Raw genomic sequence first — 14,701 nt, forward strand, 5'->3', positions numbered from 1 at the left:
AATCTATATACACCACATCCACAACTCGACCTTCGTCGACCTGCATTGACACCTCCTGAAAGTACTCCATAAGACCTCTAAGGCTTGACCTGCCCCTCACAAAGCCATGCTGACAGTTTTGAATCACACTATGCTTTGCCAAACAGTCATAATCCCTCAGAATTCTTTCCAAATCTTTGCTGACCACAGACGTAAGGCTGACTGGTCCGTAATTGCCAGAATTTTTACTATTAGCCTTCTTGAAAAGCGGAACAACATTCGACTCTTTTCATCCTCCGGTACAACTCCTGTAGAGTGTGAGAAGGCAAATATCCTCGCCAGCCGCTTAGCAACCTCCTTTCTCGCTTCCCGGAGCACCCGAGAATAAATCTGGTCTGACCCTGGGGACTTATCAAACTTAACGTTTTCCAACATTTCCAGCACATCAACGTCATCAATCTTGATCTGGTTAAGACTGTATCCCATCTCCTCAAAGTCCTCACTCACAACAAGATCATTTTCGTTGGTGAAAACCGAAATGCAAAACTCATTTAGGGCTTCCCCTATCTGCTCAGACTCCACGCTCTAGTTCCCTCCTCTATCCCTGATCGGCCCTACCTTCTCCCTGATCATTCTCTTATTCCTCACGTATGAGTAAAATGTATTTGGCTTCTCCCTAATCCGACTTGCCAAGCCTTTTTCATGCCCCCTTCTGGCTTTGCTCAGTCCATTTTGAGCTCCCTTCGAGCAAACCTGTAATTCTCTAAAGCTGTGCCAATCGATTGCGTCCTCCACCTCACGTAAACTGACTTCTTTCTTTTGACGAGAAGCTCCTCTGGTCTCGTCATCAAAGATCCCGTACGTTTACCTCTTTGCACCTGTCAGAGGAACACACATGTGCACCACTGGGAACAACTCCTCCTTAAAAAGTCTCCACATGTCTGCTGTGCCCTTTCTGTGGAATAATTGCTCCCAGTCTGCACTTCCCAACTCCTTCTGATAGCATCATAATTTCCTTTTCCCCAATATATGTCTTCCCTCGGTAACTGTTCCTTTCACTCTCGAAGTCTTTGCTAAATTTGAGGCAGTTCTGCTCACTGTCACCGAACTGCTCTCCAACCACGAGATCGAACACCTGTCCTGGCTCGATGCCGAGCTCCAAATCCAAAATAGCCTCCACCCTTGTCGGTCTGTCTACATACTGAGAAAGAAATCCCTTCTGAACAGACCTAACAAAAACTGCTCCATTCAAACCATCTGCACTTAGGAGGTCCCAGTCAATTTTGGGAAGGTTGAAATCACCCATAACAACAAACCTGCTACTGCAGCATTTTTCCAGAATCTTCCCACCTATGAGATCTTCAATCTCTCTACTGCTATTAAGTTGTCGGTAGAAAATCCCAAAGCGGTGGCCGTTCCCTTCTTGTTCCTGACTTGCACCCACACTGACTCAGTAGAAAGACCTTCCACAACAATCTTTGTTTCTCTAGCTGTGATGCACTCGATGATTAGTAATGTTATAACCCTCCTGTTGTTCCACCCTCCCTGTTCTTTTTCCACGTTCTAAACCCTGGAACATCAAGCAACCATTCCTGCCTCTGTGAAAACCATGTCTCCGTCATGGCCACAACATCATAACCCCAAGTACTGATGCATGCTTTAAGTTCGTCACTCTTATTTCGGACACTCCTTGCATGAAAGTAGATACACTTTAACTGACCCCTTTGTTTCATTGCGTGAGAAAACTTGCTGACAGATTCAATGCATCCTGTCACTGCCCCATCTGTAACTGTCCCCCTCTCAGACGGTGGTTCTGTTTCACACCCCACTGCCAAACTAGTTTACGCCTTGCGAATAACACGAGCAAATCTCCCACCTAGGACATTTGTGCCCCTCCAGTTCAGGTACAACCCTCCCTTCATGTACAGGTCCCACCTTTCCCAGAAGGTAACCTAATGGTCTAGGTATCGGAAGCCCTCCCTTCTGCACCAGCCTCGCAGCCACATGTTAAGCTGCATTCGCTTAATCGCTTAATCACGGTATCTCGTGGCACCGGAAGCAAACCTAAGATCACTTCTCTATTCGTCCTGCTCTTCAGCTTCCAACCTAACGTTCTGTAGTCACTTTTCAGACCACCAACCACTTTCCTGGCTATATCATTGGTGCCATTATGCACCACTATTTCTGTCTGCTCCCCCTCCCCCTTGAGAGTCTTGCAAACCAGTTCAGTGACATCCCGGACCCTGGCATCGGTGAGGCAACATACCTTCCGGGTGTCCCATTCCTGACCACAAAATTTCCTGTCAATCCGTCTAGCTATTGAGTCCACTACCACTAGCGCTTTTCTATTTTCCCCAATTCCCTTCTGAGCCATAGAGCCAGCCTCAGTTCGAGTGACCTGACAACGATGGCTTTCCCCGGTACGTCGGCCCCACCAGCAGTATCCAAAATGGTATACTTATTGCTGCGCGGAACTGCGGCAGGGGATCCCTGCTCTGACCGTTGGTTCCCTTTCCTCCCACTGACAGGAACCCAGTTGTCTTTATTCTGTGTCTGGAGTGTGACCACCTCCCTGTTCAGCCTCTAAATATCTCCCTCAGCCTCCCGGATGATCCGTAGTTCATCCAGCTCGACTTAAAAACTTCCCAGCAGTTCTCCGCTCCTACTTTGCAACTCTCGGCAAATGGAGGCCTCGACACCTGAAGTAAACGTTTTATTCTCAGAGAATATCTCTTTGAAACGTTCATTTATCGATCAGTAACCTGTGAAGCAGCATTCACAAGAAGGAGAAAGCAAGAATGGGATACAGAGAAGTGAAAGCTGACTGGTTTTGAGATAAGTAGTTTGTTTGGTAAATCTTAATCAGACGTTTTATTGGACTAGTCTTACAGAAGGGAAGATAAAAGATAGGTTAGATGAAGGAATTGTAAATAATTGTTATTAAATTATTGTCTGTTATACATTGAGAACTGACGTTGTTAATTTTTACATTAAATGCTTCTTGGCCTCTCGAATTTTCACAGATTACAACACGGGCTAAATCTTTTCTGTGGTTCTGGTTTTTAAATTAACAGAGGTTTTTTCCACTGCTAATGTAAAAATCAGTACCCCAGAAAAGATTTATCCCGTGTTGTAACGATTGAGTCTTTTGCCTTTAAAACCCTTGTGCGAACACTTTCGATTTTACTTAACCTTCTTTGTCAAAACTATTTCATATATCAGCGTTTTGCATTCCTGGTTTCCAACCAAAGTGTATTCCTACATCCCCTGTGCTGTTAAAGATATTTACTTGATCGAGCTGGCTGTACATGATATCTGTCCCCTTTATCTTGACCAGAGCATCAATAGGTAGCCAGAGCTTCTAATTGGTATTCGCATTTTTGTGCACACAACAAGACCATCGTGGCCATGAACGCTCATTTTATATTGCTTTTAATACTATCAAGATTGGCATTGCCCCAGCTTTTCAATTTAACTTGTGGACCAGGTCTGTCCTTCTCCTTATCGATTTTCAAACAAGTTAAACTGTGGTCACGTTGCCAATGTACTCCCACACTGATATGTCAGTCCCTTTCCCTATCTTGTTTCCCTAGAGAAGGACAGGTTTGGTCCTTTCTCCAGTTGTACAATCTCCATATTGATTGAAAAAGTTTCCTTGAATACACTTTACAATTTTTTTCCCAAACAAGCACTTAACTCTATGTCACTCCAAGTGCTCGTTTGGAAAGCTGAAATCCCAACCATGACAAATCCGTTATTCTTACAGATATCTGAGATCTCGGGCAAATTTTCTTCTCAATATTCCACTGACTATTGGTGATATGCCTTAAAATTGCATCAACGTTTTGACGCATTCTTATTTTTCATTTCACGAATACAGCTTCGCTGGGCGATCATGCAGGTATATCCTCTCTCTGTGATGTTGCCCAAATCAAAGTCACCAACGCTCCTCCTCTCTTCTCTCCTATTCTGTCCTTCATGTGGCACCTGTACTCTGGAACAATGAATTGCCAGTCCTATCCCTCCCGCAGCTGTATTTCTGTAATTCATGTGAAATCCCTATACCAATTCCCATCCATACCATAAGTTTATCTGCCTTATCTCTTGAATTGAAATGAATGCAGTTTAATTCGTCAGTTTTCCCGCATTGTCATGTATGGTCTTGCCTGCCATATTCATTGAAATTGCTCTTTTCAATTTCTGTACCAGCCTCAAACATCTTTCTGGAGAAAGTGAGGTCTGCAGATGCTGGAGATCAGAGCTGAAAATGTGTTGCTGGAAAAGCGCAGCAAGTCAGGCAGCATCCAGGGAACAGGAGAATCGACGTTTCTGGCATAAGCCCTTCTTCAGGATTCCTGACGAAGGGCTTATGCCCGAAACGTCGATTCTCCTGTTCCCTGGTTGCTGCCTGACCTGCTGCGCTTTTCCAGCAACACATTTTCAGCTCAAACATCTTTCTGGCCTTCCCACTTTTTAGAGTCCCACACCCTGCCAGACTAGTTTTAATGCTCTCAAACAACTCTTGCATTTCTCCCACACAGGATATGGGCCCTCCTCCCTCTCCCTGTTCAGATGTCTTCCCCACCTTTTCTCCTTGTGCTGACACTTTCAGGATTTATGACCTTGTCCACCAAGACCTCTTTGTTCTGTTTACTTCAAGAGGACCTACTGTGCAATATTAATGTCCTTCGCTTATCATACATCGCACATTGTGCTACCTTACACTGAGCAGAAATAAAATCCAGCGGCCATTGCGTTTTTCAGTTTACCATCTGATCGATAGTAGACTGCAACCTGAGACCATCTGCCTCACTGTGGGCCACACCCTTGCCTTCCATGCCACCTGCAAACCTACTAATGATCGCATCTTCTTTCACATCCAAGTCGTTCATGTGCATAATAAACAGCAGTGGTTCCTGCACACATTCCTATCTTACACCCGCAGGGCAAAAGTATTGAATCACAAAAATTACCCTCCCCCAAATTTGAATCCAACTTGCCAAATTGCATTGGATCTAATGGGCTCTTACTTTTTGGACCAGCCTTCGAGGTGTGACCTTCTCAACGGCCTGAATGAACCCCATGTAACTCATATAATCTGCACTGCCCTCATCAATAGGTTCCCACACACCTTCAAGAAACTCGAATGGATTCATCAGACAGGATCTTCCTCCAACAACTCGGGGTACTGGCTATCCATAATCGATTCTGCCTTGATACGTGTTGATTGATCCTTTCCCTCTAAATGCTTTCCAATACTTTCTCTCCTCCTGATGTCAGGCAATCTGCTCTGTAATTACCTGGCCTATCCCTGCTGGCTTTCTTGAACAAAGGCAACACATTAGCTATCCTCCAGGCATTCGGCTCTTCAACTTTGATCAGCAAAGTATTAAGTATTTCCGTCAGGGCACCAGCAAAATTCTTCCTTTCCTCCTATTGCAGCCTGTGACAAATTCTTTACTTGGGCAGTGTGGATTTCGCCACCTTTATGTCTGCTCAAACATTTAATGCCACCCCTTGTTTGATCTTAAAATGATCGAAAACGTCACCATCGCAACTGAAACTCCCAGTTACAAGGTTTTTCTCCTGCGTGAATAAAGACGAAAAGTAGTCATTTAAGACGTTACATACATCCTTTGGCTCCATGTACGATTATCCCTTTGCTTTCAAACAAGCCATACTTTTTCTTAGCTGGGGATCCTTTTTCTTTAACTGTACTTATGAAATAACTTGTGGCTTTCGCTTGTAAGTATCTGCGATGGACATTACATGGTCATTCTTCGTCGCTCATTTTTCGGAACGCCCTTGCACTCTTCATACTTGTGAAGGGCTTCGACTGTTTTTATTGAAACATAACTTCTTTTATCAAACTCATGATTTAGTTTGATCAATTTTCGATGGAATTTCTGACTATGTCATTCACATTTCAGTGACACACTAGCCCTGAATTCTTACTGTGTCACAATAAAATCGACCAACTTTCTGATTGCAGAATTAATAGAAAATAGCTGCTCTGAGTAATGGTAGTGGTAATGCTGAGTGATATTGGTAAGCGTAAGTGGCCTTCCCAAATTTAGACCTTTAACTTCTGCACAATCCTTATCACTTTCTTTAATGATTGGCATTTAGAGAATGATGGTCACTATACCACCTAAAAAAACACTACCAATGCCTATATCTGTCATCTTGTCCCGTGCCGACTGACCACCCTGTCTCTGTGACATCCTCCAGCCGTAAACCATCTCCTTATCTGTACAGCATCCTCTGGACTCTGCAGCACATGACTACATCACACGAGTTGGGAGATAATGTTAAAGCTGTACAGGACATTGGTTTGGCCTTTTGGAATATTACATGCAATTCTGTTTGCCTTCCTATCGGAAGGATGTTGTAAAACTTGAAAGGGTTCAGAAAAGATTTACAACGATGTTGCCAAAGTTGGAGGATTTTTGAGCTTTTCAAAATCATGAGGGGCATGGATAGGATAAATAGACAAAGTCATTTCCCTGGGATGGGGTAGTGCGGACTAGAAGGCACAGGTTAAGCGTGCCATTTTCACGCAGAGGGTGGTGCGTGTATGCAATGAGCTGCCAGAGGATATGGTGGAAAATTGCACAATTGCAACATTTTAAAAGCATCTGGATGGTTATATGAATAGGAAGGATTTGGAGGATATGAGCTGCGTGGTGGCAGGGGGGACTAGATTTGTTTGGGATATCTGTTCGTCATGGAAGAGTTGTACTGTAGGGTCTGTTCCCGTGCTATGCATCTCCATGACTTTCTGACTCTATGAAAAGATATCACTGTAACCTTATTCAGTCCCTCCAGCATTCCTCCTGCACTCCTCCACAGTACCTCATGCACGAGAACCTTCTAATCCCTATAAAACTGCTTCTCTTCATAACCTCCTCAAGTACCTACAGCCTTTCCTGCCAACCCTCTCTTTGTGAAGGCTATGAAGCCACTTGACCCTTCCCTTGACCTGTAACCTCCAGAGTCTCTGTAATCTTCTCTGTTGTGACCTCTTCCCGTCACTACTAGCCTTCTTAACTGTGTAACATCCTGAAGTCACGAAAAACATCCATGAATGTTCCATCTTATTGATTACTGTGAATCATCCTATTGATTACTTTCACCCCTTCCAGTCCGCACAACTTCTCTGCCTGCATCCCTGGTCAGTCTGAAGAGTCCTTACAACTATGCAAACGTCAGCATTGCTAACTTCATCCAGTTTCAACAACCATCACTACCTCTGTAATTGACGATATTAATCAAAGCCCTCCCTATTGCAGTAACCTTGTTCAGTCCCTCTGATACACACTGTCAATTTAACCAGCTCCTGTTCTTATGCCATACCATGACTGTATCCTCCTTTTCCTCTGCCACAATCTGACTGCATCTTCCTCGTGTTCCTATGTCAAAACCAGTCTGTAACTTCCTCGATTTCCTACATCACAATCTGACTGTATCCTCCTCCTGTTGCGACAGCATACACTGACTGTACCGCCCTCCCGTTCCTCGCCCATGCCCTGATTGCATTGTCCTCCCATTCCGATAAAAAAACCTGAATGTATGCTCCACACATTCTGATACCACACCCCGACTGTATCATTCTCCCGTTCCTATACATATGTTGACTGTATCATCCTCCTGTTCCCATACCACACCCTGAATATATCTTCCTCCTGTCTGGATACCATACCCTGACTGTATCTTCTTGCTGTTCCTCCATCCCTTGTAAACGTTGTGAATTCCTGGGAGAAAGCGAGGACTGCAGATTCTGGAGATAAGTTTCGAGAGTGTGTTGCTGGAGAAGCACAACATGTCACGCAGCATCAGAGGAGCAGAAGAATCGATATTTTGGTCATAATCTTTTCATCAGGAAGGGCTTATGCTCGAAATGTCGAATCTGCTGATCCTCGGATGACGCCTGAACTGCTGTGCTTTTCCAGGAACACACGTTCGACCCTGTATCCACCTCCAGTTCCTATAGGACTCTTTACTGTATATTTCTGCTATTCCTATATCACCTCCTGACTGTATCCTCCTGACATTCCTATACCATATCCTGACTGTATCCTCTTCCCGTTCCAATAGCACACCCAGATTGTGTCCTCCTCCCGTTCCTATACCACACTCTGCCTAATTCCTCTACCCCTTCCTGTATCATAACCTGACTGTATCCTCCTCCTGTTTCATAACATGCCATGACTGTATTCTCCTGCTGTTCATATACCGTGCGCTGTCTGCAACTCGTCCAATCTTGGCAATGTGTCTTCCTGCTTTGAACCATCCTTATTTCTTGAAATTTGCCTGTTTCCCTTTATTATCCTTAACTGTATAAACAGTCTGTGATACACCCCTTGCCTATGTGAACCTTTGCAATCCTTGCAAAGCTCCATATAACTGTCACTTCTTCCTGCCTTGAGAATTTCCCTGTGACTGTAACCTTAGAATGAACGAATGAATTAGTTTTATTGTTACTTGTACTCGCCGCTTATAGCGCCATTTGATTTGGAAATTTGCAAACTAGGAAATGAATTTTCAGTTACAAGATAATGTACAGTGCGACAACGTCACCAACACGTGATGGTATCTTCGGTATAGAGTACCTCAGTACAATCCTTAGTAACAGAATAAAGAACTGAACAGAAAAAGAGATCCAATGGCATTTCTAACAACACTCCCCATCACAGGTATTGCTTGCCACGACTAGAAGCATTCTTATATCTGGGCAAATGGATCGCGATTGTGCAAACTTCCATTTGACGGTCATTTCCTCAGTGTCTCTCCATAGCACGGTATCACTATAAAACAACCCTATCTATAATGACTATCTCAATAACCTCTTTCCAATCTACAGCCCTCCCTATGCCTGTAATCTCCTGCAGTTCCTAAAATCCTCTGTTTGTAACCTCCTCTAATCCATAGGAAACTCGGTACCTCTGTCAGCTTCTCCAATCCGTAATACTGTCCACATCAGTGTTAACTTGCCTGGTAAATACAAATCTCCCTCTCCACATAAATGCACGATAGCAGTCCCTGTGCCTGAAAGATATTTCCACGAAAACAATTGGTCAAACCTTTAATCGCCACATCGTTAATTATCTGTGTAATCTTCTACAGACCCTTCAAAACACCTTGTCCATGAAAAACACCCCAGTCTCTTGAGCGGTCCCTACCTTTATGATTTCTTCCAGACCCAAACACTCTCCCTTAACTTTCTTAAGCCATATAACTCTCACTATCTGTAACCTGCTACTGTCATAAAAACTTCCTCTCTCTGTAAATTGCTGCAAGCCAATTATCTCCACAAACTTCTGCAAATCCTACATCGTGGCCAATCGGTGTAACCTCTTCCAGTCCAATAATATTATCAGTCTGTGTACACCCGACAATCATCAGTATCTGTATAATCCTCTCAGGTCCCTGCAACACTGGCGATCCGTAGAACCCACTAAAATGTCTGTGACTTTCCCGGTCCATTTCCTACAAGACTCGTTATCTATGTAACATCCTCCTGTCGCTATCACTCACCACGTCAACGCAAGGTCCATCAGTATCTCCATCCATCTGCTCATCTCCATAATCTCTCTCTCTTATACCACTCTCCGTGTAAATGTCACCCTCTCCTAAAACCCTCCCGCTGCAAACTACTTAATTGCCATGAACCTTCACAATTACTGAAGTCTCCTTTTGCCACTGCAACCCTCCTGATGTCTGCAAAACCCTCCAGTCCTTATATCCCTCCCTGTTTCTGTAACATCCACCATCATCCAGTGCCCTTCTGGGGAAACCTTGCAGAGTTAGGAAGAGTTGTAAATTGCAAGCTATGTTACAGAGGTAGTAAAAATTGAAGAACCTGGAGAATGGTACAAATGTGGGAAAGACCGTGAATCCTGAAGGAGGTTACAGGTAGACGGATTCACAGAACCTGCAGGATGTGACCTAGAATGTTTTGTGGAACCTGAACGATGTAAAATTCTGAATCATGGATTTTTCTTCTGATCAAACCATGTGTATTCGAGAGGAAAATACCTTGCAGTTGGATCTGTGCAAGAGATATCTTACTGAGCTGATACAGGAGATCTTTACTGGATTGGCTGAACACAACTTCAGATTCCAAGGCTGGGAGATGTGAGTTCAGAGGTGAATCTGTTTGCCCATACTGACCAGAGCTCATCTCATTAAAGCCTTTGATTGAAATATTCTTCTTTTTCATTATTTTTAAGTGGCAGTTTTGTGAGATGCAGGAATTGCTTTCCAAGTGGAGAGAATGAAAGCGTTTTCATTAATCCTGACCCATACAGTTAGGTTATGTGGATTATGTTCTTTTCTATACACTGTTCTTCAGAGGATTGTATATCCAGTGCATCTGAGTGCTGATTTTCTTTGCTGTGTGGAGTTCGTCATCATGTGAATGTAACAGAGATGGTGTATTTGTGGTCAGGCTATAACAGTATAAATACCTAATCAGTGCTATCTCACTGACTGGGTCAGAGGTTAATGTACCGGGCCCTGAGCAACAGGAAAACCTCATGCTGCTTGTTTGTGGGGCTTTGCACCAGACTGTGTGAGAGCAAGCTCATTGAGTAAATGACAGGTAGTGAGCTTGAGATCTTACTGTTGCGTCTGGCCTTGTGCCATATAGTTAACTCCCTCTCATTAAGTGAGCCTCTTCCGTTCTCCAGTCCCGACAGGACACCGTCACTGTCATACCCTACTGCTGCTGAACAGCTCCCCTCTCTCTAATCGCTTCCAGCCCTTACAGCCTGGTCTTCATCTGGTACCTCCTGCAGTCAGCAATACCTTGTTCTTTGTTATCCTATCAAATTCGGAGGTACTGCGTCGAAACAATTTTGAGGTAGGTTTGCATCACATAGAAAAAAAACTGTCCCTACTCCATCTTGTATGGGAAGTCTCTTTCTCAAACTGAGTCGCCTTGTTAACTTCTTCCATAACAGGAAGGAAGCATCCTTTCAGCATCCACCATGCCAATTCCCCTTGGAATCCGGGCATATTAATGAGGACAGCTCTCATCCTGATGACTGTCAGTGAGCACAGGACCCAAGTGTGCAAGTTGGTATACCTCTATGTGTCTGCAACCACTTCCTGTCGCTATATCCTTACTTAATTATGAAACCTGCCCCTGTCTGGACAATACTCCAAGCTACTAATTACTGGGAATGTTACACACCTCCTTACTTCTGGAAACTCTACACTCTCCTATAGTCTGCCTCCGCTTTGTGAAATCCTCCAGCTTCGACAGTGCTCCCAATTTCTAGTTTATCCCACAACTATCAAAAATTATGTATCCTTCAGTTGATGCATTTCTCCCTGGCTCCGTGAACTCCTAATCTCTGAAAGGTCCTGAAATTCCAACCACCGTCTGTGTCTGCAGAACTTCCTCTGGACACCACACCTCTCCCAAAATCTGCTATTTCCTACAGCTCATGTTGTCTATTAACTGTGTAACAAACCTACTTACATTTTATCAAGTCCCTGCAACCCTCCAGATCTTTTTTTTTAGATTACTTACAGTGTGGAAACAGGCCCTTCGACCCAACAAGTCCACACCGACCCGCCGAAGCGTAACTCACTCAGACCCATTCCCCTACATTTACCCCTTCACCTAACATTATGGGCAAATTAGCATGGCCAATTTTGCCTAACCTGCACATTTTTTGGATTGTGGGAGGAAACCGGAGCACCCGGAGGAAACCCACGCAGACACGGTGAGAACGTGCAAACTCCACACAGTCAGTCACCTGAGGCGGGAATTGAACCTCGCCTCAGGTACGTGCAATCCACTACACTCTGCTCCCTCATATAGCCACTGCCTCTCTGACTCCACTGAAGAGGTGGATGAGTAAAACTGGTGCATGTGGGATTGCAGGGAATGTACTGGCATGGATTGAGAATATTTTTAACAGACAGAAAACCAAACAGCAATAACGCGATTCGTGCTTGCCAACTAAATATTCTCAAATGGATTCTATAAATAAGATGAACGGACAAAATCAAATATTTCCACGTTTGCTGATTAAACAAATGGAAATGTGAGTTGCATGAAGGAAGCAAAGGGGACCTGAAAAGTCCGTGAGTTTATTTTTTCCAATTCATTCATGAGGTGTGACCATCACTGTATAGGGCATAATTACTTTCCCATTGGAAATTCCCTTGAGTAGGTGGTGGTGAGTTACCTTTCTGATGCATTGCAATCCTTTGGGTGTAGGGACAGACAAAGTGCTGCTACGGATGGAGCGTGGCTTGGAGCACATCTTGGAAATGCTGGTGTTCCCGTGCATCTGCAAGTCCTGTGCATCCAACTTATAGTTGTTACGGGTTATTGAAGTGCTGTTGAAAGAGACTTGCTGAATGATCTCAGCGCTGCTTTTCGGCCTTGTTCTTCACTCATTTATTCATTCATTCATTCATGGATGTGAACACTGCTGGCTGAGCCAGCATTTAATGTTGATTTTGAGTTGCCCCGAGAAGGCGGTGGTGAGCTGCCTTCTTGATCTACTGCGCCAGCCGTTGTCATCGTTGTTATCTGTCTACCCTCCAGTAGTCGCTACAACACTCCTCAAGTGTGTCAGTGCAGACACACAATACAGCTCTCTCTTTTTCTGTGACGTTCTCCTGACCATACCACGCTTGTAGTTCCTCACAATATCTCACATCCTCTCTTCCCATCTGTGTTGTTGATCTCTCTTTTGTTTTATTCGTGTTCAACTTCTGATAATCTATAATCTCTTCCTTTATAAATTCAATTCCATTCAATATCTGTGCACCTCCATATTCATTTATTCATAACAGCATAGGTTTCCCTTCTTAAATCTCTATGAATTACAGCGGTTGAATGTATAAAATTAGCAGTTTTCACCCACTTTATCCGTCTCATTTCTTCCTGCCCCTACAATCCGACTATTTTGCAATGCTCATACTTAAGTTTCCCTTGTTAGTGCAAGTATTCGAACTTTTATACGTTCAACAGTCTCCAGAACATGTAATACCCCCTTTCATTTAGTATTTGCTGAAGTCTTCAGTTGTCTTTAAACAGTTCACATCAAGCCCTTTAGTCTCAACAATACTTCGACACCAATAAGCCACAATCTCAAGATTTCCTTTGCAGTCCTCAGTGCCTGCAACTCTCTCTGTACCTTCTAGTAATCTGCTGCAGGAGCTGCACGTCTGCCAACCTCTCCAGATAACTTGTTCTTGCCTCTACATCTCGATTAATCACAGTACTACTCTCTGCCCCCTCTAATTCTCATCTTTTCTACTGTCTTCCAGGCACGACAACGATCCCATGAGGGAACAGGGTGGAATGAGATGTTATAAATACCAGCTGAAGATTGAGGCCGACTATTACCCGGGAGTCAGAAAGGCAGCGAAGCTGAGAGTGTGAAGTATTGAGAGGGAGAATATAAGTCAGCGGCGAGTATCGAAGGATACTTGGACTTGAAGTTGTTTAAGCTGCAGAGAGGGCGGATCTAAATTAGTACCGAGTCACAGAGGAAGTGAATATGTGTGGGAGCAACTTGAAGCAGGGTCTTGAGGCTAACTCACACCTGGGAGTTATAGATGCAGCAAAGTGGGTCGATACAAGTCAGCTTTGAGTATCAAAACCGAGTCGTACCTGGAGTCAGAGAGGCAGTGGCTATATGAGGGAGCAGAGTGTAGTGGATTGCACGTACCTGGGAGTCACAAAGACAGGGACGCTGTGAGGGAATAGATTGCAGTGGGAATTGGCAAATAACACGTAGCTGGGAGTCACAGGAACGGTGGCCCTGTGAGGGAGCAGAGTGGAGTGGGAGCACGAGGATTACATGTACCTGGAATTAACAGAAACAAGTTTTTGCCTCTGGAACCTGCCTGCACCGAAGTGTGAGGAACATAACAGCAAAGCTGTTAGTTGTTGGACTGATAATGCACCATTATTTGCGATGGTTTGTAAATTGCTCGAATATAGCGAAAATATTCTGTCTTCTTTTGAAAGAAGGGTTGAACTCAGAAATATCACGAATAAATGAAAGCCTGAGTCAACACAGTAAACTAATCTCAATAAGGCACAGATGGAGAAGGGACTGAATCTTAAAAGTAATATTCCTCGTTTTAACTTTACCCTAATTAATTAAGTAAAATTGTGCAGTTTAATCATGGCAATACAGCTCGGTCAAAGGGAAGATGTTGTCTTTAATAATGGGAAGTCATATCTTCTGCTTGTATTCGAGATGAGCATTGGGTCTGGTTGCTGAGAAAACGACTAGCGACTCTGTAATACATTTGTGACACTGAACGTTCAGTGCATAGCATATACAGAGAGTGGATGACACTGTAGTCATAACAGACAGTCTAAGGATGGGAATGGGCGACCATTCAGCCCAGGAGAAACAGTCAGGGAATACAGGTATCGCCTGTGGTCTCACTCACAAATCAGTTTTCCAGTTTAGAAGCTGATTAATGTACTGGCTGATCAGGGAACTGCAGTAAGAACCATGTTTGTGCACCACAATCAGCCTGACTGGATAGGAGTGCAGAGAGAATGAAGGAGGAGTAATAGTCAGATGGGATTGAGTACATTGCGGAAAACGCAAGGATTTTTGTGGCTATTAATGTAACCCCGGGGTAATGGGTTCAAAAATATCCGTACCTGCAGCGTATTCCGCTAGGAGAAGGTGACCTGACAGAGGTCATGATTCATGTTATTCTCAGTGAC

The sequence above is a fragment of the Chiloscyllium plagiosum genome, unplaced genomic scaffold (assembly GCF_037043375.1).
Source record: "Chiloscyllium plagiosum isolate Xiang-an unplaced genomic scaffold, Cpla_swu_hap1 HiC_scaffold_42, whole genome shotgun sequence".
Taxonomy (NCBI): Eukaryota; Metazoa; Chordata; class Chondrichthyes; order Orectolobiformes; family Hemiscylliidae; genus Chiloscyllium; species Chiloscyllium plagiosum.